General features: G+C 49.2%; 2 long non-coding RNA genes across 10 annotated transcripts; both read left to right on the plus strand.

Annotated features, from left to right (window-relative positions):
- The first annotated feature begins 6995 nt into the window (after positions 1–6995).
- On the plus strand, positions 6996–15176 carry LOC149127178 (uncharacterized). Of its 4 annotated transcripts, none has more exons than XR_016232826.1 (3): positions 6996–7205; positions 11353–11438; positions 15014–15176. It is a non-coding gene; the product is annotated as an uncharacterized LOC149127178 (long non-coding RNA). The 4 variants fall into 4 exon arrangements; XR_016232827.1 differs by lacking the exon at positions 15014–15176 and adding an exon at positions 12237–13503; XR_016232825.1 differs by lacking the exon at positions 6996–7205 and adding an exon at positions 9212–9502.
- Positions 15177–17099: 1923 nt separating this feature from the next.
- On the plus strand, positions 17100–24855 carry LOC149127179 (uncharacterized). 6 transcript variants are annotated; one of them, XR_016232832.1, is made up of 3 exons: positions 17100–17221; positions 20025–20200; positions 24350–24855. It is a non-coding gene; the product is annotated as an uncharacterized LOC149127179 (long non-coding RNA). The 6 variants fall into 6 exon arrangements; XR_016232830.1 differs by lacking the exons at positions 17100–17221; positions 24350–24855 and adding exons at positions 17295–17534; positions 23624–24303; XR_016232833.1 differs by lacking the exon at positions 17100–17221 and adding an exon at positions 17299–17527.
- The last annotated feature ends 545 nt before the right edge of the window (positions 24856–25400 follow it).

The following is a 25400-nucleotide window of genomic DNA, read 5'->3' on the forward strand; positions in this document are numbered from 1 at the left end:
TTCACCCTCCAATGGCCGTTGCGGCTGGCGCACCGCGCTGATCCGAAGCCAGAAGCCAGGCACTTCTCCTGGTCTCCCATGCAGGTGCAGGGCCCAAGGACTTGGGCCATCCTCCACTGCACTCCCTGGCCACAGCAGAGAGCTGGCCTGGAAGAGAGGCAACCGGACAGAATCTGGTGCCCCAACCGGGACTAGAACCCCGGGGGGCCGGCGCTGCAAGCGGAGGATTAGCCTATTGCATAAAAGGGGCTCCGACCCCTTTTATGCAAATTTTTTAAATGGCTGATTACAGAGGAAATTTTGAGAGAATCTAAAGTAGAAAAAAAGTTCAACCTGGCCAAGAGCCCGATAGAGCAGTGGTGGTGGAGAGACCTGTGCTCCACAGAGAGAAGCACACACACCATGCTGAGCAGCTGCCCTCCCTTGCAGACAACAGCCATTGCCATTGCAATCCCGATGCTGTTTCCCATTGAGCCTGGACGTAGCTGCAGAGTCTTTCCTAGCACAGCCCTTGGGAAGCTACTGCCACTTGACGCCTAAGACCCTATTGATCTGCTGGCCTGGATGCTGGTGACCTCACAAAACCTCTCTTCCTCAATGCCCAGCTGGTTTTTCCACAGGGGAAACCTGACCTCAGCCAGCAGGGTAGGGGAGTCCTAATCCCAAAAAGTTCCTGGTGAAAGTAAATGGCATTTTAGGAAGTAGAGATCCAGAAGGAGAGAATTCATGCAATGCATTTTTTGACTTTTTCAGAGGCAAGCTCCAAATGTTTATATACAGGTTTCTTAAAATTTTACTATGCTTGACTTGGAACTAGCAGAAAGTTTTTATATGGAGTTTACCATAGTAATAGTAGTAACAATTCTTATATCAGAAGTATTTTGGCTGTAAATATGTAGAATAGAAATCCCTCCCCGCCCCCAACAGTAGGACAGTGGCTGCAACAAGAGGGTTTGTTTTTCTTTCACGTAAAGGAATTCCAGAGAAGGTAAGCCGAGCCTGAGTTGGAGACTCCAAGGCTGCTGAGGACATTAGCGTGTGGCTTCCTTTTCTGGGTCAGCTCACAGGTCAGGGTGGCTGTTGGAACACTGTGGCATCAGGAAGACAGGCAGAGGAAGGGCAAATGGACTTCTCCAGCTGTCTGACCTCTGTGTGAGGAGTTGCAGCAGGCCGAGAAATGCCTCCCCCAGAGATGTCCATTTGGATCTCTGGATCTTGCGAATATGTTCTCTTCCATGGCAAAAGGGGGCTGTGTGGGTTGAGTAAGTCAGAGAGCCCGAGGTGGGGAGATTGTCTTGCACTATCTAGGTGAGCCCAGTGTGAACTCAAAGGTGCCTGGAAGAGTCACAGAAGATATATAGACATAGACAGCAGTTGTTGTGATGTGAGGCCATGAGCAAGGAATCCAGGGAGCCTCTAGAAGCTGCAGAAAGCAAGGAAATTCTTCGGGCCTCCAGAAGGAACACTGTCCTGACAACCTGGTTTAGACTTCCATGATGGTTAATTTTTGGTGTCAACTTGACTGGCTTCTTTTTCAAAATTAATTAATTTTAGCTATTTGGGAGGCAGAAAGAGACCCAGAATGAGCTCCCATGCCCTGATTCACTCCTCAAAGGCACACAACAGCTGGGGCTGGGCCAGGCTGAAGCCAGGAGTCAGGAACTCAATCAATATCTCCTACATGGGTGGCAGGCACTGAGCTCTTTGAATCATCACTGCCGCCTCCCAGGGTGCATGTTAGCAGGAAGCTGAAGTCGGGAACGGAGCAAGGACTTGAACCCAAGCACTCTGTTACGGGATGTGGAGATCCCCAGCAGAGGGTTAACCAACATGCTAAATGCCTGCCCCTTGACTGGGTCCTTAGTCCAACCACCTATCTCGATCGTTTCCAGAAGAGGTTGGTATTTCAATCAGTGTGCTGAGTAAAACTCCACTGCCCCTCAATGTGGGTGGCCAAGATCCCTTCTGTTGATGGACAGAAAGGTGGGAGAAGAGCATATTCTCTCTCTTCCGGAGCTAGGGTACCCTTCTTACCCAATCCTTGCACATCAGAACCCCAGGCTCTCTGGCCTCTGCATTCCGGGGCACGCAGTCCCAGGTCCCCAGGCTTTGGACTTTCGGCTGAGAGTGAGACTGTTGGCTCCCCTGGCTTCCTGGCTCCTCAGCTTGCAGATGGCACATGGTGGGTATGCTGACGCAGCTGACCATTTAAGAACCTTCAAGTATGCAGCTAAAAGGCAAATTTGTCAACATGCGTGAGTGGTTGTATTCAAAACAATGATGTCCAAGAGGAAGTGACACTGGCAAAAACTTCACATGAAAAGTATTCTCAAGGATATTTCATGATGTTGAAACTGCAAAGGAGGGGCTGCTGCTGTGGCTCAGCAGGTTAAGCCACTGCCTGCAGTGCTGGCATCTCATACAGGTGCTAGTTCAAGCCCCGGCTGCTCCACTTCCAATCCAGCTCCCTGCTAATGTGCCTGGAAAAGCAGTAGAGGATGGCCCAAGTCCTTGGGTCTCTGCACCCATGGAGGAAACCTGGGTGAAACTCCTGGCACAGCCCTGGCTATTGTGGTCATTTGGAAAGTGAACCAGCAGAGGGAAGATATTTCTCTCTCTCTCTCTCTTTCTCTCTCTCTCTCTCTCCTCTCATTTTGTGACTCTGCCTTTCAAATAAATAAGTACATCTTTTAAAAAAATAGAAACTCCAAGGGATAAGATAAGAAACTGATCGAAACCTAGAAAGATATAGTTTTCCAAGGCATAGAAAAGATGTTCTGAAGGTAAACACTGCTCAAATTGCTCTTGATAAGATTTTTACAAGCAGATAAAATAATTATTAATGTTTATAACTTTATAAATCACAATATAATATATAAATATTAGTTTCATTATTTTTTAAAAATATAATCATTTATTTGACAGGTGGAGAGACAAAGAGACAGAAGATTCCCATCTGCTGGTTCACTCTCCAAATGTCTGCACTAGCTGGAGCTGGGATGGGCCAAAGTCAGCAGCTAGGCATGCAATAATGGGTCTCCCATGTGGATATCAGGGGCCCATCACCTGCTGCCCACAGGGTGCGCATTTTCAGAACCTGGACTTGGGAGTAGAGCAAGGACTTGAGCCCAGGTGCTCCAGTATGGGATGTGGGCACCCCAAGCAGTGGCTTACCTTCTGGGCCAAAGGATGCCCCATAGCTTTACTATTTTTAAAGGATCCCTATACTTTATAACTGACAATAAGACAGTTCTTAAAGTTTTGGCAAACACTGTAATGGAACATTCAAAATTTTTCTTCTTATTATTTAATGTTTATTTAAAAGGCAGAGAGACAGAAGCAGGGAAATAATGAGAGAGAGAGATATCTTTCATCTACTCATTACTCCCCAAATGCCTGCAACATCCATGGCTGGGCCAGGCCAAAGCCAGGAAGTGGGAACTCAAACCAGGTCTCCTGTGGGTGGCAGAGACCCAAGTACTTAGCCATCACCGACCTGCTGCTGGAAGTTGGAAAAGGAAGTGGAATTGGGACTCAATCCCAAGCATTCACTGTGCCAAACGCCCACCCCCTGTTGATTAAGATTGCTTTGCACGGTTTCAGCTTCCCGGTTCAATTTTATTCTGTACTACCATGCAAAATACCTGGTTGTGAGTAAAAGAAGAAGAAACCCAAAGTTACATAACTGGACTACTGTTCTAGCAATGTGTCCTTTAGAGTATAATTGAAAAATGAAAAAGAAAATAACAATATTGTAGACACATTTGCCAATGCAAACCAGTAACTCACATAGCTATTTCAATGGTGTGTGATGTATTTGAGCCAGAGATTACCTGGATGTTCATTTGTCTTGAGAGTGGGAGAACAGGGATGAATCACCACGTATGAGGGTGTTTTTAAATGTTCATGGAAGATGGCATTGAAAGATAACTTTAGAGGCAAGTGTTTGCTTAGAAGTTAAGATGTTAGTTATGATACCTGCATCCTGTATTGCAGTGCTTGGCTTTGCATTCCAGCTCTGCTCCCAGTTCCAGCTCCCTGTGAACAGTCACCCTGGGAGGCATGTGTTTGGCTGAAGTAGTTGAGTTCCTGTTCCCCTCATGGGAGAGACCTGAGTTGAATTCCTAGTTCTTGGCTTTAGCTGGACTCAGCAGAAATTTGGGGAGTCGAAGGGGAGCTCTTTCTGTCTTTGTTTCTGTCTTTCTCTCTCTTGCTCCCTCTCTTTGTCTATCTCTGCTTCTCAAATGAAAAAAATTTAAAGCTAAGTTTATTTTGGTGCAAATGTTAAAAACATGCCTGTAATAGTTTTCTGATAATATGCATTTTCCTAATCTTTTTGAAGACCCCTCATATGCATGAACTTTAAAAAAGTTTTGCACCAAAATAAACTTACCTATTAATGCCAGTTTCCATGAACTTTATGAAGTGCCCGGCACTCACAGTGTCTCATCCTCAGAAAACATGGCTGCCAGCATCAAATCATCTTAAACGTTTGCTCCCTTGAGGCACGGGCCTACACCAATTCGAAGGCCACTGCCCACAGGTTCCTCGGAATTCCAGCCGCTCTCGCTGGTGTTTCTCTTGGCTTGTCCTTGAACTTGCATATGGTTATAGCTCTATTTCAGGCTGGCAGCAAATCGTGACAACTGTCCCAGGTATCACGTCCAATCGCAGACTGGGACTGTCTCTTCCAGAGCCTTCTCAGGAGGAACAAGACACCCTCCAGTCAGGAATCTCCCTCGCATCCCAGGGGCCACCGTGGTACCACACGGCCACAGCAGCAGTCAGGGTTCAGGATGGAGAGCCTTGGCCACTCTATGCACTCTGGACCTGGAGGACTTCACCTGGAATGAGCAGCCTCCACACGGCTGCTGGGAGCAGAGCTCAGAAACTCCATCCTGGGAGATCAGAGGAGCTGACCCTGAAACACCTGGGCCTGGAACACCTGGGTGGAGTTCCTCACGCGGGCCAGGAGACTTCTGGGAAAATCCCCTCTGAGTGTCTACAGGAGAATAATGCCCTCTCTCTCCACATCCGGCCTCCGTTCCTACATGAGACTAAGACCATGACTCCAGGCGGTGTGGGTCACACACTCAGAAGGAGCAGCAATGACGTCACTGTGGCAGCAGACGGTTCAACACACCCACCCTTGACCTGGACCTGGCAAAGGGAGCAGGCACTGGGATAGGCTCCGACTCCTGGAGGATTTCCCTTTGACCCCAGGAGTAAGGTGCAGCCATCCCACCTGTGTCACATGGCAAAGGGTTGAAACCCACCAACCTCCTCCCAAATCAGGGCTTGAGTAGCAAGGAAAATGAAGAGAAAGTTGTTGGTTAGGCAACCAGCAGGGCTAACCACATGCCGTATTGCACCAGAGCCACGGATTTCTTGAGAAACAAACATATTTGTTACCAACGTAGCTAACTATGTATCTCAAAGAAAACACTGTGTACCACTCACCACTCATACGTGTCATCACTCACAAGGTCCCATCTCTTGCAAGCCGTTCAATTGTCAGGCTGCATGGTAACGTGACAGTCAGCTGCTTGATCATTTGTGATGTCACTGTACTCACTCAGGCGTTAAAGCTCCTTCTAGAAAATTCCTCCCTTCCTGGAGATCACAGGCTGGATTTAAATGGTCCGATGCCTGTATTTGTGCCGTACCAGCACCCGGAAGAGCCTAGATGAAAGGGACTTGCATGGCTTGAGTTTCCAGGGTTGGCTGCCCCTGCCCCTGCAGCTCGTCTTCCTGATGGCCATGTGTCGTCATATGACATCCCTTCATTCCCTTCTTTCCTCAGGGGTAGCAAGGGAGAATGGAAGCCGATGGGGGTGCATCCCATGTGTGGGCTGAGGAAAGAGGCCAATGTCAAGGATGCTGATGCCTGATTTTCTCACCAGAGCTGTTTAGAGTAAAACCCCTTTTATAAGAAAGCCCTGAGGATGAGCCTTTTTTTTTCTTTTTTTTTTTTGGGGGGGGGGATATCAGAAAAGCCACGGGTGCCCGCGCCAGGGAATGCTCCTGTTCCAGAAGGGCTCCACTGCTCCGCGATTCCTCCCACACGCCTCCTCGAATATGCACGCTGCACATGTATTTATAACTCCGCGGTAAAGAAAGGGAGCTTCATTAACAGACATAGCTGTCATAATCCAAGCAACTGCGCTCCTCAGAGCAAGCAGGGGCTACAGGCACCCGTCAAATCAGGTGCTGGTGCAGGGGCATTAGGAGACACTGGATGGGGATGAGCAGGGCAGGAGGAAGGGCCAGAGCTGACCATGACCCCCTCCTGGGCTCTGGACAGCACGTTGGGAGGCTTCCTCCAGGGAGTGGCTATGTCCTCATCACCCATTTTCTTTTCTTTTCTTTTTGACAGGCAGAGTTAGTGAGAGAGACAGAGAGAAAGGTCTTCTTTTCCGTTGGTTCACCCCCTAAATGGCCACTACGGCCGGTTCGCTGTGCCGATCCGAAGCCAGGAGCCAAGTGCTTCTCCTGGTCTCCCATGCGGGTGCAGGGCCCAAGCACTTGGGCCATCCTCCACTGCACTCCCTGGCCACAGCAGAAAGCTGGACTGGAAGAGGGGCAACCGGGACAGAATCCGGCGCCCCGACCGGGACTAGAACCCGGAGTCCCAGTGCCGCAGGCAGAGGATTAGCCAAGTAAGCTGTGGCGCCAGCCTCTCAGCACCCATTTTCACATCCACCCTTCCTAGTAGCAGCTGTCAACAAACATTTGTTGAGGGAAGGAGCAAATGAAATCTTGACCTTGGCAAGGGACAGTGGCTCTCGAGTTGTTCTCTGTGTGTGTGTGTGCATGTGTGTGCACATCTTCTCCCTTCCTCCTTAAACACTTATTCTAAATCAGTGGAGCCACAGCTGTGCACCTGCAGAGTCACTTGCCATCACTGGAGCCAAGCCCAGCTGTAAACCAGTGGCTCTCAGCCTTGCTTGCAGGTGAGGAATGTTTGAAAATGCCGGCTCCCAGGCTCCACCTCGGCCCAGTTCAGAGCAGAAACTCCGGAGCTGAGGCCCGGATACCTGAATCGCAAGGTTGAGAAGCTCTAAGCCAGGGCTCTAAACTAGCTTGGGAACTGCTCTGGCTGGGGAATTGGGAGATCTGGAAGGGACCCCTCAGCACAAGAGTGCTAGTGCTGCTTTCCCTGAGGTCCAAAGTGCAGAGGCGTCAGGAAGCAAGGAATTCTGGGAGTGAGTTTGTGCACCCATCTGGAATTTGGTGGGGGAGGATGTGTCGCGATACCAACACGTTCAAGGCTGGGGACCTTGACACAGGCATCCTCTGCCTGCTGCCCGGCAGCCTCCTCCTGCGACTGGGGCGCAGAGAGGAAGGTGGCATTGTCTGGGTGTGTGTAGACCTCAGGGAGTGGGGGGAGGAGCTGAGCCAGGACTGGGGGAAGGGGAGCCAGCCATGACTCAGGGGAAATTCTGAGCTGTGGATGGTGTATGTCGGTGGGAGGCGAGAAAGGCAAACAGAGAGCTGCAAGCCGAGCCAGGAAGCTGCCTGGGGGATAATCAGAACCTGGCTATAAATAACGGATGGCATCACAAACGTGTTGGGGGCAGTTATTTTCTAAAGTGGTGTAGACTGAATGCGTGCTCTCCCCCACCCCGAACTGCTCCAGAAGTCTGAGTGCAAACACAGCAGCACCTGTTGGGCGATGGTGCCTTTACATAAATAATGTTCCCAGATAACTGAAGGCTACCCTTGTAGATTCCAACCCCCCCCCCCCATCCAACAACGTTTTAGCTGTGTTAACTGTTTGCAAATGGGTGATGTTCCCCTCACAGGTGGCAAACACAAAGTCTGGTCACCCATTAGCCTTTGGAGGCCCAGGATTTGCTAAAAGGACCTGACTTTGCTTCCCAGCCACACGTCTCACTCCCCTGCAGTCCCAGCTCCAGGCTTGTCTGGCTGCAGGTGACAGGCCCTGATGCACAGGCTGGGTGGCAGTGACTTCCCAATGTGAAAAACAACCCAGCCGGGCTGCTGTGCACTCAGCTACGTCCTGGGGAGACATGGTCCCTGCAAACCTGATGTTAATGGGGAGTGACTGAAGCACATGGGTTATGTGTTTGGTGTTCTTGAAGTTCACTTTGGTTTTTTGTTTTTTTTTTTTTTTTTTTTTTTTTTTTTTTTTTTTTTTTTTTGACAGGCAGAGTGGACAGTGAGAGAGAGAGACAGAGAGAGAAAGGTCTTCCTTTGCCGTTGGTTCACCCTCCAATGGCCGCCGCTGCAGCCGGCGCACCACGCTGATCCTGGCAGGAGCCAGGAGCCAGGTGCTTTTCCTGGTCTCCCATGGGGTGCAGGGCCCAAGCACCTGGGCCATCCTCCACTGCACTCCCTGGCCATAGCAGAGAGCTGGCCTGGAAGAGGGGCAACCGGGACAGAATCCGGCGCCCCAACCGGAACTAGAACCCGGTGTGCCGGCGCCGCAAGGTGGAGGATTAGCCTATTGAGCCACGGCGCCGGCTATCACTTTGGTTTTTAAATATTGTCAAGAGACCCCTAAGACCATTCCTATTCCATGGCCTGAGAATACACCGAGGAGAAAGAGCTCAGGAAGCTAACCTAAAATAATTGGTTTGCAGCTTCAGTTTCATTGCTTCTTTGTGCATACTCCCACTGTGCCTTGGTAACCTGGACATCACAGTATTGACATAGCTGCAGTGCCCAATTAAAGTGAAATAAAGCACCATGCCATGTACTGAGTAATCAGCTTTTTTGAGCCTCGTATCATTATAAACCTGTAAGAAAAAAGCTATAGACTGGCATATAGCTGCCTCTTTTAATACTAGTAGCCCATACTGGAACGTCGGTTTGAGTCCTGGCTGTTCCACTTTGGATCCATCTCCCTGCTAATGTGCCTGGGAAAGTAACAGAGGACAGCCCAGATTCTTGGGAAAACAATGGAGGATGGCCCAAGTTCTTGGGCCCCTGCCAAGAGACCACAAGAGAGACTTTGGCTCCTGGCTTTGGCTTGGTCCAGCCCTGGCCATTGCACCCATTTGGGAGGCAAACCAGATGATGCTGTATCTCCCTCTGCCTTTCAAATAAATCTTTAAAAAAAACTGCATTGTTGAAAATTTACATAAAACTGTATACCTGACTCAGTTGCAAACACCTGCCTCCTCTCTACTGCCCCCCCCACCTCCACCCCCACCCCCACTTTAATGATTTGGAATTGCAGGTGAAATCAAGCCCAGTGATGGGTTAAATCCCTGTACTTGGTTCGTTGCTGAGTTAGTGAAGGGAGCCGGGATGCTGTCAGAAGCTCGCATACCTACAGGTGACAGGGAGAGAAAGGAAGCAGCTAAGTCACTCCCTCGCCCGAGAGACATCCCTGGGAAGACAGCCCAGCAAGCCTCATTAGGTCCTGTTTTAAAGGCATCATTACTATCACCTGGAATGACAAATGAGGTTCACAATTACTACCTTGTATCATTAAGGGACGTATCCAGTTGTGGCCACCTGGATTTTTTCCAAGGTAGGGAAGTGTGTGATGCATTGCAGAAAGTTTTACATCAAAGAATGGTTAGCGGGGCTGCCACCGTGGCACAGTAGGTTAATCCTCTGCCTGCAGTGCCAGCATCCCTTATGGGTGCCAGTTCTAGTTCCGGCTGCTCTTCTTCCAATCCAGCTCTCTGCTGTGGCCTGGGAAAGCAGTAGAAGATGGCCCAAGTCCTTGGGCCCCGTACCCTGTGGGAGACCTGGAAGAAGCTTCTGGCTCCTGACTTCAGATCAGCGCAGCTCTGGCCGTTGCGGCCATTTGGGGAGTGAACCAATGGAAGGAAGACCTTTCTCTTTGTCTCTTCCTTTCACTGTCTGTAACTCTACCTCTTAAATAAATTTTAAAAAATCTTAAAAAAAAAAAAGAGTGTCTAGGGTGTGGGCGTTTAAAATGGCAAATTTTGAATCATTTGGGAAAATCACTTATGCAGGCTGCCTCAAGTCTGGTCAACAAGACAGAAAAGTAAAACGGAGAGGAGACCAAGCTTTTAGTGCTGGGTGTGTTACTGATTAGCTGCGTGGGCCAGGAGCTTGGCTTTTTTCTCTTGAAACTGGAACAGTCTAGATAATTAATAAGTATATAATTAATATATAATGATTAATGATATGGTAGTCACTTGTTACCTGTGGCTACTTAAAGTTAATTTTTAAAAAAGATTGATTTATTTATTTGAAAGTCAGAGTTACACAGAAAGAGAAGGAGAGAGAGAGAGAGAGAGGTCTTCCATCTGATGGTTCACTTCCCCAATTGGCCTTAATGGCTGGAGCTGCATCAATCTGAAGCCAGGAGCCAGGAGCTTCTTCCGGGTCTCCCACGTGGGTGCAGGGGCCCAAGGACTTGGGCCATCTTCTGCTTTCCCAGGCCATAGCAGAGAGCTGGATCAGAAGTGAAGTAGCCGGGACTCGAACTGGCACTTATATGGTATGCCTGTACTGCAGGCGGCAGCTTTACCCGCTACGCCAAAGTACCGGCCCCTTAAAGTTAATTTAAAATAAACAGATGAAAGATTCGGTCCCTGAGATGCATTTCAGGTGCTCCATAGCTCACACGTGGAGCGTGCCTACCTTGTTGAAGAGTTCAGATAAAAACACTTCTGTTGTCAAAGAATCAGTGTTTGGCACGGATCTGGATCCCAAAGACAAAATGCACCGGGCAGCTCTTTGCAGTACTTGACACTCGATGGACACTTCCTGTTGGCTGGGCACTGACTGGGCCAGGCGTCGCCACCAGACCACAGCACCGACTGTCTGAGGTTGGCCCTCGGAACTTGGTACTGATGCAGACGCGGTATCTGTAGGTGGCTGTAGCTGGGAGGTATCAACATGGGTGCTAAGAGCGGCAACGTGACACCAAACAGACAGGTACACAGAAACGGGCAGGGGCGAGTCCTGATGGCTTTGCGGCCCCAGGTTCCTGAGCCTCCTGCCTTCTTGTGCTTGCCTTTCTCGTGGCATCCTTGTATGCCCATTTCCTCCTTATTTGCTCAGATTGGCTCAAGGTGATTTGTATTTACTTGAGACTGAAGAGACCTCTTCAGATCAGTAGTAGTTTCCTACAGCTGAGAACCCCGAAGCTCTATCCAGACTCAGCAGAAGATAGTCATTGATTGATGATGTCTGTTGTGGCACAGGTTAGTGATTAATTGATGATGTCTGTCATGGGCACAGGTTGGGGGAGTTGCAGTGTATGCTGAATCCTTACCATCTCTGATGAGTTCATCTCTGAAATGATCTTCACTCTCAAATTCCTTTTGTTTCTCTGATGAGTTCTTAGTTTTTTTTTTTTCTGATAATGCTGGACAATTAACATCTTATTCATTCCTTAAGGTTTACTGTTAGCTTTTTCTGTTGGTGAAATACAGTGTGACACTTTAAGACCTTGTCTCCAAGGACCTAAGCACCAAAGTCTTCAGGTTTTGCATAAAATATGGGCTATTAATAAAAAAAAAAACTGCCAGCAAAATGTGGCCTTTGGTAATGCCAACCAAATTCCCTAAAGCTGGTATACCATGGGGCTGTTTCAAAAAAATTGTCACAAAGCTAAAAATAAGTCTTAATTGCTATCAAATTTATCAAGGCAGTGAAGTGCAACTAACTTCTTTTTAGCTAAAGAAATTTTAACCAGGATTTGCTTGTTTAATAATTATAATGTGTTATGTTTGGCAAAGGGAGCTTTGGCCTTTCCCCATATGACATTTATGATCAAATATACAAAAACTGAGGCAGGAAGTTAACAGTAAAAGAGATGATCAGTGTTGAGGACAGAGGCTGCTGTGAGCACACTGAGGCTGGGCAAAGCCAGGTCATCAGTCAGGGAGCGACAAGATGGAACCAGGAGACAGGCAAGTGTGTGTTGTGCAATGTACTCAGATCCGAGAGATCAGATGGCAAAGCAGCGAATCCAAACCATTCAGGGTAGGCACAGAAAGACCTTGCTTTCCTGAGACCACCCTGGTATGAAAGGAAGAATGAGGAGGACCTGAGGCTTCTATTGATCTTCCTCCCCCCATAACCATTGTGGTAGACAGGCCCTAGTTTGGTTCCACTTTGATATCCTGCATAATCCCCTCCCTTTGAACATGGATAGGACCAAAGGCTTGCTTTTAGCTGGTGGAATGTAGCAGAGGGGGTGGGGTGTTACTTCCATGATGACGTTATTGTATTTGTGTGGCACTCTGTCTTTTTTTTTAATATTTTTATTTATTTGACAGGTAGAGTTACAGACAGTGAGAGGAAGAGACAGAGAAAAAGGTCTTCCTTCCATTGGTTCACTCTCCAAATGGCCAATCTGAAGCCAGGAGCCAGGTGCTTCTTCCTAGTCTCCCATGCGGGTGCAGGGGCCCAAGCACTTGGGCCATCCTCCACTGCCTTCCCCGGGCCACAGCGGAGAGCTGGACTGGAAGAGGAGCAACCGGGACTAGAACCCACTGCCCATATGGGATGCTGGCGCCACAGGCGGAGGATTAACCAAGTGAGCCACATCAGCCCCATGGCACTCTGTCTTGATAGCACACGCTACAGAGACGGTCCTTCCACTGGTGCCTCGACAAAGTCAGCTGCCGTGTCATGAGAGGATCCCCCGAGGGGACAGCCTCTATTTGCTGTCCCCGCTGCCGTCCAGCAAAACAGGACCTCAGGCCTCTAAGTCAAGGAGATGAATTCTGGACAACAGACTGAGCCAACTCTCAGATGGCAGTCCTGAGCTCCTGGCCAGGGGGCGTGGCCAAACAGCCTGGACTTCCCACCTAACTTGTTACACAGCAATGGCAAGCTGACACACTCATTTTGACTCTTATCTACACCACTAGTTTCCAAGCCTTTCCTTCAGCTGTGGAGACCTGTATTTAAACAAGACATGATGGCCCAGTAGACAAGTGTAAAGCAAATAAAAGTAGAGCTCACCCATTTATAGCTGGATAAAGGGAACAGATCCCCTGTTGACTGGGTTCTCCCCAGCTTGTGGTGGCCCAGGAGGAAACCCTGTAGCAAACAGACAGCAAACATTAGATGAACTGCAGGCTGCTCCAGACAGACCCTTTAGGCTGCAGGGAAAAAAAATTAGCCAGGGGACCTTGTTTGATGTCCAGCAGTGGACACTGTCAATGCCCTGACCAGAATTCTCATTTCTCGTCGGGGCTTCTGGGCCATTCTCCCCAGCTCCTGGGTGCCTTTGCCTTCGGTTGTCTGTACCTGGAACTGTTCTGAGACCCCTGCCTGGGCGTGGGGAACGCTTTCCCTCCGATACAGAGTTGAAAGTGTCCACTTCACGCTCAGGCTGAGGAATCTGTTGCTCAAGACTGACTTGGGGTGGAGACAGAGAAGATGGGAACCAACACCCGTGACCTTGATCTGGGATCACCTCTGGCCTGTAACTTGTACTCCAGAATTTTCTACCTGGATCAGGCTGAAGCTACCCTATCCTTTTCCAAGACTGCCACTCAAATCACACCCATTCCACTTGTCCTGATTTCCCCACTGCCTACCAGAGTCCCCTGGGAATATTTCTTTTTTTTTTTTAACACTTTTTTTTTTTTTTTTCATTTGAAAGAGTTACAGAAAGAGGTAGAAACACATGGAGAGGTCTTCTATCTGCTGGTTCACTCCCAGTTAGCTGCAATGGCTGGAGCTGAGTCTATCCAAAGTCAGGAGCCAAGAGCTTCTTATGGGTCTCCCATGTGGGTGCAGGGGCCCATGCACTTGGGCCATCTTCTACTGCTTTCCCAAGGCCATAGCAGAGAGCTGGATCAGAAGTGGAACAGCTGGGACTCAAACTGGTGCCCATATGGGATGCCTGTACTTCAGGCCAGGGCTTTAACCGACTGCACCACATCACTGGCACTGGGATACTTCTTTATAATTGCTTTTCACATCAATCATCATTTCAATGTCTGTTCCAAGGACCCCATCTTGAGACACAGAGCTTTCTTGAGAAGATACCCAGGAAATGGAGACATCTCAGCCCTGCCGGGACTGTGTCTCCCAGGCCCACCCTGGCTACACCTTAGCCTGGGTTCCCATGCTCTCCCGACCCTGGCCTTCATCTACCCCAAAGGAGAATCTGATGAGCCCAGTTCCATCGCGCACCAGGGAAGACTCCTAATGGGTGGAATTCACTGCAGGCAGCAGCTGGTGTCTACTTCATCACCTTTGGCCCCTTAATTGTCTTTAGCTCAGCCCCTAGCTCCTGTTCTTATTGCGTAGAGCCAGGCTATCCCTATCCAGGTGGGGTCCTTCAGATCGTGTGGCAGGAGCCACAGGAGCTTTGGGAACAAAGTACAAATTGGAGCCACTTTCCTCAGAAGGGAGGGGTAGCTGAGGCAGGGAACTACTTATTGGCTCCCTGGAGTCCTCCCGGGGACACCTGGCTTTCATATGTCCAAAGGAGTGTGGCAGTAAGAACTCACTGAGGTGGCATGTGGAGACAGAGATGGTGAGAACAAGGCATCGGCACGCTGCATTGCAGGCGTCCGTCACGCACCTGCCGCAGTGGGGAAGAGCAGCGGCTGATATAAAACCGGATCTGTTCTATGGGGACACAGCATTAATATCAAATACTGGGGCTATGGGGCCGGCGCCATGGCTCACTTGGTTAATCCTCCACCTGCAGTGCCAGCATCACCAGTTCTAGTCCTGGTTGTTCCTCTTCCAGTCCAGCTCTCTGCTGTGGCCCAAGAAAGCAGTGGAGGATGGCCCGAGTGCTTGAGCCCCTGCACCCGCATGGGAGACCAGGAGGAAGCACCTGGCTCCTGGCTTCAGATTGGTGCAGTTCTGGCCATAGCGGCAACTTGGAGGGGTGAACCAATGGAAGGAAGACCTTTCTCTCTGTCACTTCTTCTCACTGTCTATAACTCTACCTGTCAAATAAAGTAAATAAATAAATAAAAATATTGGGGCTGGCGCTGTGGTGTAGCAGGTAAAGCTGCTGTCTGCTGTGCCAGCATCCCATATGGGCGCCAATTCGAGCCTGGCTGTTCTACTTCTGATCCAGCTCTCTGCTGTGGCCTGGGAAAGCAGCAGAAGATGGCCCAAGTGCTTGTACCCCTGCACCTACATGAGACACCTGGAAGAAGTTCCTCGCTCCTGGCTTTGGATCAGCCCAGCTCCGGTCGTTGTGGCCATTTGGGGAGTGAACCAGCGGATGGAAGACTGTAACTCTGTCTTTCAAATAAATAAATAAAATCTTAAAAAAAAAGACCCCAAATATCATATGAATATAAATGGGCTACTTGGTATGCTAAAGTGATATTTACCAAAGGTGATGCTAACTCAAGAGCATGAGTTAACGTTTTTAAAGATTTACATTTATTTCAGCCGGTGCCGTGGCTCAATAGGCTAATCCTCTGCCTGCGGCGCTGGCACACCGGGTTCTAGTCCCGGTCGGGGTGCCGGATTCTGTCCCAGTTGGCCCTCTTCCAGGCCAACCCTCTGCTATGGCCCGGGAGTGCAGTGGAGGATGGCCCAAGTCTTTGGGCCCTGCACCCACATGAGAGACCAGGAGAAGCACCTTGCTCCTGGCTTCCGATCAGCACGGTGCGCCGGCCGCAGCGCACCAGCCGCGGTGGCCATTGGAGGGTAACCAACAGCAAAGGAAGACCTTTCTCTCTGTCTCTCTCTCTATCACTGAACACTCTGCCTGTCAAAAAAATTTAAAAAAAAAGATTTACATTTATTTCAAAGGCAGAGTAACAGGGAGAGAGGTCTACCATCCACCGATGGCCAGCACTGTGCCAGGCTAAAGCCAGGAGCCAGGAACTCCATACAGGATAGCAGCCGCCCAAGGATTGGAGTCATCTTCTGCTGCCTTCCCAGAAACATAAGCAGGGAGCGGGCTTGGATGCAGAGTAGTCAGTACTCCCAAGGCAGCAACTTAACCCGCTATGTCACGATGCTGGCCCCAAGAACATGAGTCCATGTGTTCATCAAGTTTTAAAGGGCAGGCAAAAGCCTTCAGCAAGGTATACAGAACTTTGCTCTCAGGACCCTAATGTTTCATTTCACCTACTGCCGCATGAGAAATTACACCAAGGCTCCATGGCTCGAAGTAACACGCACTATACTCATTTTCTCATGGTTCTGTAACGTGGGCAGAATCAGTGGGGAAGGCTCAGCTGTGCTCCGTGTGATGTCAAGTGAGGTAACTCAACAGCCGCTGGAGGGAGGATCCACTCCAAGACGGCCCCCGTCCCGTGCCCAGCAGGCTGGTGCTGACTGCAGAGTGGGAGCTCCGGCGGGGCTGGTGGCCAGGGATCCGGATCCGGATCCTACATCTGGCTGGCTAAACACGGAAGTGGAGGCTGCCGGGCGATCATAGGCTTAGGTCCAGAACTGACTCAGTTTACTTCAGTAGGTTAAAGCTGGTAGCATGTCTGGCTTAGAGCCATGGCGAACAGACAGTAAGGGGGTGAGTTTGGGGGGGCATGATGGATGGAGGGGCCACCAAGATCCCATGCTACCACACTGGACAAGGCTGCAGATCTCTTCAATCTAACCAGAAGAGAATGCTAACGGTGACCCTTGGATAAACACTCAGTGTTCATTCTTGGTGACTCTGGATGGCTAGGGAACCTTAAGATGCCCGGCAGCTCGCTGGGGTGCAGGGTGCTGGAGGCACCTGGAGGCTCCTAGAAGCTGCTATGTCTTTTTCATTATTCACCTGCTCAGGCTGAAATTCTTGACCAGTGTTGCCAACAGAAGGATAACACGAAGCTTATTGAATTTAAAAATCTCTTCTAGCAACAATTTTCAAAGTGATTCATTTAAAAAAGCGATTAATTTAAATAACAGAATATTAAGTTTCAGCCTTCTGTGTCACACTGTCTGGATGCCAAAGAACAGTGAGCGTAAGGAAGAGCAAAGAGAAGCTCCAAAGGGAGACACTAAACCCTAATGCTGGGGCCCAGAGGGAAGCCAGTCTTTGTTCTCCATGCATTCCCTTAAGGGCTATTTTGTTGAATATCTCTGCTGGGCCAGGCACTGTGCGAGGCTGTGAGGGCAAATTCCAAGGAGCGCTTCCAAGACCATTTTGAGCAGTGGCCGGAGGACTAAAATAAATGTTGCTGTAGGGTCTTAGGTATCCAGAGGAGGGGGCAGGCCAAGAGAGGAGGGGCGTGGAGGAGGGTGTAGGTTAGCAGAGAGAGCTGGGAATTACGGCAACAAGCCACAGCCCGCCGCCAGGGACTCCACGGAAAAAGCTGAGGTCAGAATCTGGGGTTGTGGCCAAGTAGCAGGGGCTAAGGAAGCAAGTTAAGGTCAGCCTGCAGAAGCCTGGGCGGGCTAGGGGAGGGTGCAGGCAGTCACGGGCAGGGCCAGGTGCCGGGTAAATGAACACACGGGAATCATGCTATTTAGCACCTAGTATTTGTCAGGTGCTTTGAATTCCTGTAACCCTCACAAGAACCTTGCAAGATGGGTCTGATAGATGAAGATGGGCTTCTCCCACGTTGAAGAGCTGAGGCGTCTGTCACCTGGGAATCGCCATCCCGCGCAGACCCAGGAGCAGCAGGTCTGGGGTGAGAGGTGGCCCAAGGTTGCAGAGGGTTTTTTTTGTTTGTTTTTGTTTGTTTGTTTGCAAGCACCCAGGTGATGCTGCTAGCGCTGGCCACAGACTGGGAGGAGTAGGAGGCTCGAGCCCCGACCTCATCCATGCCTTTCTTGGGAAGGAAAAGGCAGAGAGTAGAGGGCAGGAAAGCCAAAGCAGTTCAGTTTGAGTCTGTCTGATCTTCCAAAGTCCTGGTCTTGGACCCCGTGTGGTGGCTGTCTTGGGTGTTTTGAGAGAGGGCAGGTGTGCCGCAAGGAGAGTGGCTCTGCTGAAGGGAGTGGCCCTCTCCAGCCGCCTAGGAAGCAGCACACAGCTGGCCCAGCGTGTTTTATAGTCCTTGTTCACTTTGGTTTCCTGATCAATGACCTTGGCTAAGCATAAATATAGTGATAGAAATCACTCTCCAGAAGTTACTTTGAAATTGTAAGTTGTTAGCTCGAGGTCAAATCCGTTGCTCATAGTTCTCATGACCCTTTTGGTTTTTTTCCAAATGGCCTGTTCTTTATCTAAGAGCTTCCTGTGGCCTTGATATTACATTTCTTCCTCTATCTCATTGTGGATATTGCAGATAAGGGTGACTGTAAAATTGTTTAGGGGCCTCTGCTAGGTTTTTAATTACAATAATTATTAGGTTTTTTTAAAGCTTTGCGTTCATAAGACAATTTACAGTTTCTAGAATACTTACACTGATATTTTCTTCCTTTTAATCCCCACACAATCCAGGAGGTCAGTGTTATCCAAGTTCCTAGAGGAGAAAATGGAGACACAGAAAGTTGAAGTACATTGCCCAAGGTCATGGGCTACATGAGTGGTGGAGATAATACTTGTTGAGTATTTGCTGGTACCAAGCTGTGTGCCAGGAGCTTTACATGGAACAAGCCACTCAACCCTTGCCCCAACTCCATCATTATTCCCATTTTACCGATGAGATTACTGAGGCCCAGAGAGATGACCTAGTTATTCTAAGTCACAGGGCTAGTGAGGATAGAATCATGGGGTATCTGAGGCACTCTGTTCTGGCATCATTTTGCACCCAACATCGATACAGTGTTGGAGCCATAGCAGAAGCAAAGGTTTTTGTGGGGATTTTTCATCCGTGCCCTGGACTAAGGGTTCCTTTGTCAGCCACAGCCATGACTGTGCAAAGCCTGGGATTGGCATTCTCATACAGGAGGAAGAGGCTCCTAACGTAGGTGGATGATAAGCAAGCCCTCTTAAAAAAGATTTATTTATTTATTTATTTGAAAGTAAGAGTTACACACAGAGACAAGGAGAGGCAGAGAGAGAGAGATAGAGAGAGAGAGAGGTCTTCCAGTCTTCCATCCGATGGTTCACTCCCCAATTTGCTGCAATGGCCGGAGCTGCGCTAATCTGACCAGGAGCCAGGAGCTTCCTCCAGGTCTCCCACATGGGTGCAGGGGCCCAAGGACTTGGGCCATCTTCTACTGCTTTCCCAGGCCAAAGCAAAAAGCTGGATGGGAAGTGGAGCAGCTGGGACTTGAACCAGCACCCATATAGGATGCCGCCACAGTGCCGGCCCCATGTAAGGCCTCTTAAAACCATCTGCTGCCTGCACCATAGCTGGTGAGCCTCTGGTGTTTCCACTTCATTGCAGGCCTAACTCCCAGACAGCCCCACCGCAGCCTGCCCCTTATTACATCTTGCCACCTTTCCTGCCTCTCCCAGTTCATGTGTATCATTTTGGCGGCTGCATTATAGAACCAAGCTCACTCCAGATGGGACCAAGGAACAGCTTGAAATAGAGGAAGTGCTGCAGACATGTGATCCAGGTCAAGGGAACGAGTGGGAAGTCGGGTTACCCAGGGCCTAGCAGCAATGGGCAAGCTGTTACCACCCTTGGGCTTAACAGAAGAGACTGGAGCTTGCACGGTGGAGCATGAGGAGCTAGGGCTGTGCAGGGTCGCAGCCAAGGCCTGCGATGTGGTGCAAAGAGGAAGAGTGAGGGGAAGGAGAAACCCTGAATTCCCTCTCCTCCCACTTCCCAGTCTCCTGCCCGTGCTGAGTCTCTCAGTGCTGAGTGCAGTCAGGAGGCAGCTGGCCAGCCGGCCTGGCTGACGCAGTGTGCTGGGGTCAGCTTCCCCGAGTGAGCGGACAAGAGGGCAGAGAAATGCAGAGCATGTACGGAGGAGGACGGGGCAGGCAGAGAGCAGCCAGCGCACGGTCCTGGTGGCTCCTTCTCTCCTCCCCAGCACTTCTAGGCTGACCCTTCTCTCTGACCCACTTCAGGTCCGTGCATGGAGCTGTCATTTCCAGTCCTGTGCAAGCACTGTCCTTCCAGCCCTTGCCTCTGGGCTTTCTGACCTAACGGCCTCCCACCTCCCCAGCAAGGCATCCATGCTGTGAGGGAAACGGGAGAGTGACCAGCAGGAAGGGTCCTGGTGTGCTCACACACCAATCCTCTGGACTCTTAGGCCAGCTTCTGAGATGGCATTGTTTCCAGGGTGATGCTGAGTGTGAACCACGCCTAGGTGATGGAGGACCTGAAGTTACACTGAGAGAGGCAGTGGTGAAGCTGACGGACCCTGCCCGACAGAAGTCCACTAGGGCCACATCATGGGCGTCCATGTGGCTCTAGACATCATGAAGCCACTGATGTTTTGAGAACAGACTCTCGAGGTAAAGTGCTTGGATTCAAACCTGCACATCACCACTCACGGGCTGCATGGCCTTGGGTGTTATCCGAGCACTGAGAGCCTCATTTTCCTCATCTGTAAAATGGGGGTAATAGTAGTCCCTATCTCGTAAGGCTGCTATGAGGGTGGTGGGTGGGGCCACAAAGCGGACTTTCGAACCCCCTCTGGTGTACAGTATCACCAATAGAAACAGAATTTAAAGTCCTTGCAGGGCTAGCACCCAAGCAAATGAGAGTGAAGATTTTTGCCAAAAATTGGTGAGACGCATATTAAAATGGAAGGAAATGCAGGTAGGCTGTGGGAATGCAAATAACAGGAAATAGAATGAATCAGATTGGGGGAGGTGGAGCCATTTGCATGCGTTTTTTTTGCGTTTCACCATGAATCGGTTCGCGGTGGTGAACCCTTGATATGATTGAATGGGTGCCTATCTGGGGACAGCCTCATGTGGCTCTCCCAGGAAGAATCTGGCGTGATACTGCCCCACCAAAATCCCATCTTTCTCAAAGGAGAATTCAATTGGTTTGGTGTTTGCCTAACTATATTTGAGCTTTTTTTTTTTTTTAAATCCAGCTTTTAAAATCCTATTTTCCCGATTGGAAATAGAGAAATCTTAAAATCCCATTTTCTCTATTGGAAAACCAAGAAGCAATATTGTGATGAGATTGTTCTGAAGAACAAACACAACATGTCTCACACATGACAATCATTATTGCCATCTGCCATTTCACCTTTCAAGATTTCGGCAGAGTTATGAAAAAATACACTGGACATTTGAACTTCTTTGAGGAACTAGATTCCAGTTTGGGGTAATTAAACTATTAGAGAACCAATCTGAAGCCAGGAGCCAGGAGCTTCCTCTGGGTCTCCTGCATGGGTGCAGGGGCCCAAGTGCTTGGCCCATCTTCCACTGCTTTCCCAGGCCACAGCAGAGAGCTGGATCTGAAGAGGAGCAGCTGGGACTAGAACCAGTGCCCAGATGAGATGACAGAGCCGCAGGCAGAGGATTAACCTACTGTGCCACAGCGCCGTTCCCCTAGAAATCCATTTTTTATAGGTTGGATTCATTTATTAGTATTGTAGATGAAAGAATATAGTATCACTATGAAATCTTCTTTTAAAAAACCTGCATCTTAATCTTATCAAGACTCTAGATCCAGCTACCAAGATAGAGAAAATATAGAGGATATAAGAACATGTTAAACACCACCATGGGGGTGATATCAACAAAATCTAGACTGTGGGTGCTATGGAGTGAAGTATATTTCCCCCCAAATCATACAGAAGCTTCTTAACTTATGATGGGGTCTCATCCCCCAGTAAAGCCTTCATAAGTTGAAAATACTGGAAATGTCCTAAGTGGATGCATCTAATACGCTAGCCTACTGAGCATGCTAACCAGCCACACAGGACACCGTGCAGTGCAGTGGTTCTCTTTGTGGTCCCAGAGCCTGCTGGGAGCTGCATTCACTCCGCACTGCTGCCCAGCACTGTGAGATGGCATGGCGCCGTGTATCACTAGCCTGGGAAAAAGCAAAATGAAAATATGAAGTATGGTTTCTGCTGAATCTCTGACTTCTGTACCATCAAGAAATCAAACAATCCCAGGTTGAATTGTTGTAAGCCCAGGACTGTCTGTATATTGAGGCCCTAACTCTGAATGTGACTCCAAGGCTCTTGGGCCTTGGAGGAGAATAATTAAGTTTAATTGAGGGCAGAGCCCTAATCTGACAGGATCACCCCTCCCCTCGCCACAGGAAAGGCCCTGGAAGGACACAGTAAGCAGGTTGCCTTCTGCAAGGAAGGGGGCGAGGTCTCAGCAGAAACCAACCTTGCTGGCATCTTGATCTTGGACTTCCAAGCCTCTGGAACTGTGAGAAAATCACCTTCACTGTTTAGGTCACACAGCTGGCGGCATTCTGTTCTGGCAAGCCCAAGCATCCCAAGAAGACCAGTACTCAACAATAGGAAACTCTACAGGACAAGCGTCTGGTTTCTTCAAAAAATATGTGACGATAAGGAGAGAGAGAGAGAGAGAGAGAGAGAGAGAGAGAGTCTACAGAGATCTAGAAGATATACCCACCAATCACAACGTGTGGACCTGATTCAAATAAACTAGAAACAAGAAAACAAGACAGAGAGAGACAGAGATAACTACACAGTTCTTGACATTTATGACAACTGCAAATCTGAACACTGTGTATGTTGCTATGGCACTCCATATGAACAATATCGGTCTGGAGTACCATAACAACATCTACACTGTTCCGATTTACAGTTGTCTTATAAATTACAGGTGATCAAGTTATTATATATTGTTAAAATGTATTCATTCATTTTAGTTTTTGCAGATGAACTGACAAGATGTCTAGGACTGGTTTAAAATCATATTGTGGGGTAGCAGGTGACAGAGTAAATGAAACAAGATGGCCTAGGAGTTGACTGTTGTTGCAGCTGCCAATGGGTGCGCACGGGTTCTAGTCTACTCTTCTATTCTACTATTGTTTTTACTCTTGTATATGCTTTAAATAGTGCATGAAAAAAGGTTTCATATGAGATTCAGCAGTATCTACACATAAAGTCTATTATGGTGTCTTGGCAGCAACTGGATTTCATAAGCAAGGAAGGTCTAGGCAGGAGGATTCCGGTGGAGCTATGAAAACTTCCGTGCGTGCATGTGCCAGAGTCTTGGCGCTGACACATTCAGTACATGCTTGCAGAGCGCTCACTGTGAGTGAGACATACTCCTGGGTGCTCCCAGCAAAGTGGGCCCAGGGCCTGATCCCCAGGGCTTACGTTCAAGTGGGGTTCACTGAGTGAAAGCAAGTACGATGACCGACATTTCAAGTATTTTTGAGCTATGACAAATGCTGTAACCAAGATATGGGCCGAGGCAGGCTTGTTTAGTTGAGGGCTTCATTTAAATGGAGATTGACAGCTGAGATGAGAAAACGGAGCCAGTCCTGAGCCCAGTATGGAGAGAGCATTGCGGGACAGGATGAGCATGGGCAAAGACCCTGCCTTTGGAAGCGTTTGGTTTGTTGGGGGAACGGAAACAAGCCAGCCAGGATAGGTGTGGTAAGTGGAGGAAGCATGAGATAAAGTACTTGAGATGAGGTGAGCGATCTGGGCAGGAGTTCACTTGTGTAAAATCTTTTAGGCTATTGCAAAGAATCTGGATTTTATCCCGGGAGCTGTAGAATGCAGTAGAGATTCCAAGCAAGGATCTTGGCTTTTGTCACAGGAGTAGCCTAGACGTTTGGGGAAGAGTGGCAGGGTGCAGAGAGCTTTATGTGTGTGTATTTTTTAAAATTTTTTAAGCAATTTTTATTCATTTTAACAGATTCATTAGGGTTTGTAGCTACAGTTCTGAGAACATAATGATATTCCTTCCCTCCCCCTTTAGGGTGAAGAGAACTTTGAAGGAGCAAGGAGAGAGGCTGGCCTTCAGTCTAGCGCCCCTGGGGTTATCTTGGGGACTCTAGGGACAGCAGTAGGGTCTGCCAAGCTGCACCCTGGGTCAACAACCTAAGAGATGGTGTCTTTCTGGCTTTCCCCGGGCCCAGTGAGCTGGTTGTTAAGAGGAGGATAGCTCTGTTATCCGTTGCTATCTAACAAGCCTGCCCGAACCTTAGTGACTTTAAAGCAATTTCTCAGGGATCTGCACTTTTGGCTGTGTTGCCTATCTGGGGCCTTGGACAGCTCAGGCCGCCTGGCATCTCACTGTCTTCGTGTAGTCTCAGGGCCTCTCCCTGAGGCTTCTCCCCAAAGTCTTTCTGCGGGGTGGCCTCGGGATCGCTGGATCTCTCGGAACTCCAGGGCTCTAGAAGCAGGTGCCCCAGGAGCACAGAGGGGAAGTTAACTTCAAGGTCATTCTGCTCTACCTCCAGCAGTTAATGCAGTTGGTACCTCCACATTCAATGTGCCACACGAGGCCAGCTGGAATTCTCTCTGGGAGGGGACTACCTAAGGACATGGTCATCACCCAGCTCCAGGGGCTGGCTAACAAGCACTCATATGTTTGTGCACGTTGAGTGTGGGGGAGGGGTGCTCTGGGGCTTCCAAAGGGACTTGCTCAGGGAACCCTAGAAGACTGCCATCTGGTTAACTCTTGCAGTTCCATTTTCCACAGTGGTGCGTCTGAGAGGAGCCGAAGGACTTGGGGAAGCAAAGGGGTCTCCGAAGCTTCCGTGGAAGCTGTGGGAAGAGCTGAGAGGGCTGAGTGGAGAGCGTTCTGAAGGGAACAAAGATGTCTGGAGAGAACTGGAGTTACTGTGTCAAACGCTGGCGAAAGCAAGCAAAACCGTGAGATCAGGAAGGGCAGGATCTCACGCATGCGTGTCTGATACCAGACCATTGCAAAAGACTCTGCCACAACCACAGTCTGCACCAAGCCCGGGGCAACTGTAGCCAGAATATTGTCTGCAACGACGCCTGTCCAACAGCTGCCCGTCCAGCCTTGGACTGATGCCACCCCTGTTATGTATTATTGATCTTGATGGCCAAGAATAATTCTTCAAAACAACTTACGTAACCCTTTCCATTTCACCTTTAAAAACTTTTGCCTGCACCTTGTATATACCCACGGGAATTCCCACTACCGTATGCATGCCCAGATAAACCCATTGTCTCTGGGCAGCCTCTTTGTCTTTGTTATTTTTTTTTCTTTAAGCAAATTTATTTTTTGAAAAGCAGAGCAATAGAGAGAGAAGGAGATACACACACACACACACACACACGGGCAGAGACAGAGACAGAGACAGAGTGATCTTCCATCTTCTGGTTCACTCCCCACCAAAGGGCCCCAGCAGCCAGGTCTGGTGACCAGGCAGGAGCAAAGAACCAGGAACTCCATCCTGGTCTTCCACATGGGTGGCAGGGGCCAAGGTCCTGGGCCATCTTCTACTGCCTTCCCAGGTGCATTAGCAGGAGGCTGGATTGGAAATGGAGCAGCTGGGACTCGAACCAGCACTCCAGTATAGTATGCTGGTGTCAAAAGCAGAGTTACACGGCTGTGCCCCAACACCAGTTCCTCAACTTTCTTACTTGGGTTGACAACCTAATGAGGAATTGGGAGTTTTTGCTATTTGATATATGAAGTCAGTCTCCTTTTCTCCCCTCCAAAAATTATCTTCAGTCAATGACTTCTGAAGGAAACATCAAATGCCACGTTCATTTTCAAG

This window comes from Oryctolagus cuniculus, chromosome 4 (genome assembly GCF_051225735.1).
Source record: "Oryctolagus cuniculus isolate XC-2025 breed Fujian yellow rabbit chromosome 4, ASM5122573v1, whole genome shotgun sequence".
Taxonomy (NCBI): domain Eukaryota; kingdom Metazoa; phylum Chordata; class Mammalia; order Lagomorpha; family Leporidae; genus Oryctolagus; species Oryctolagus cuniculus.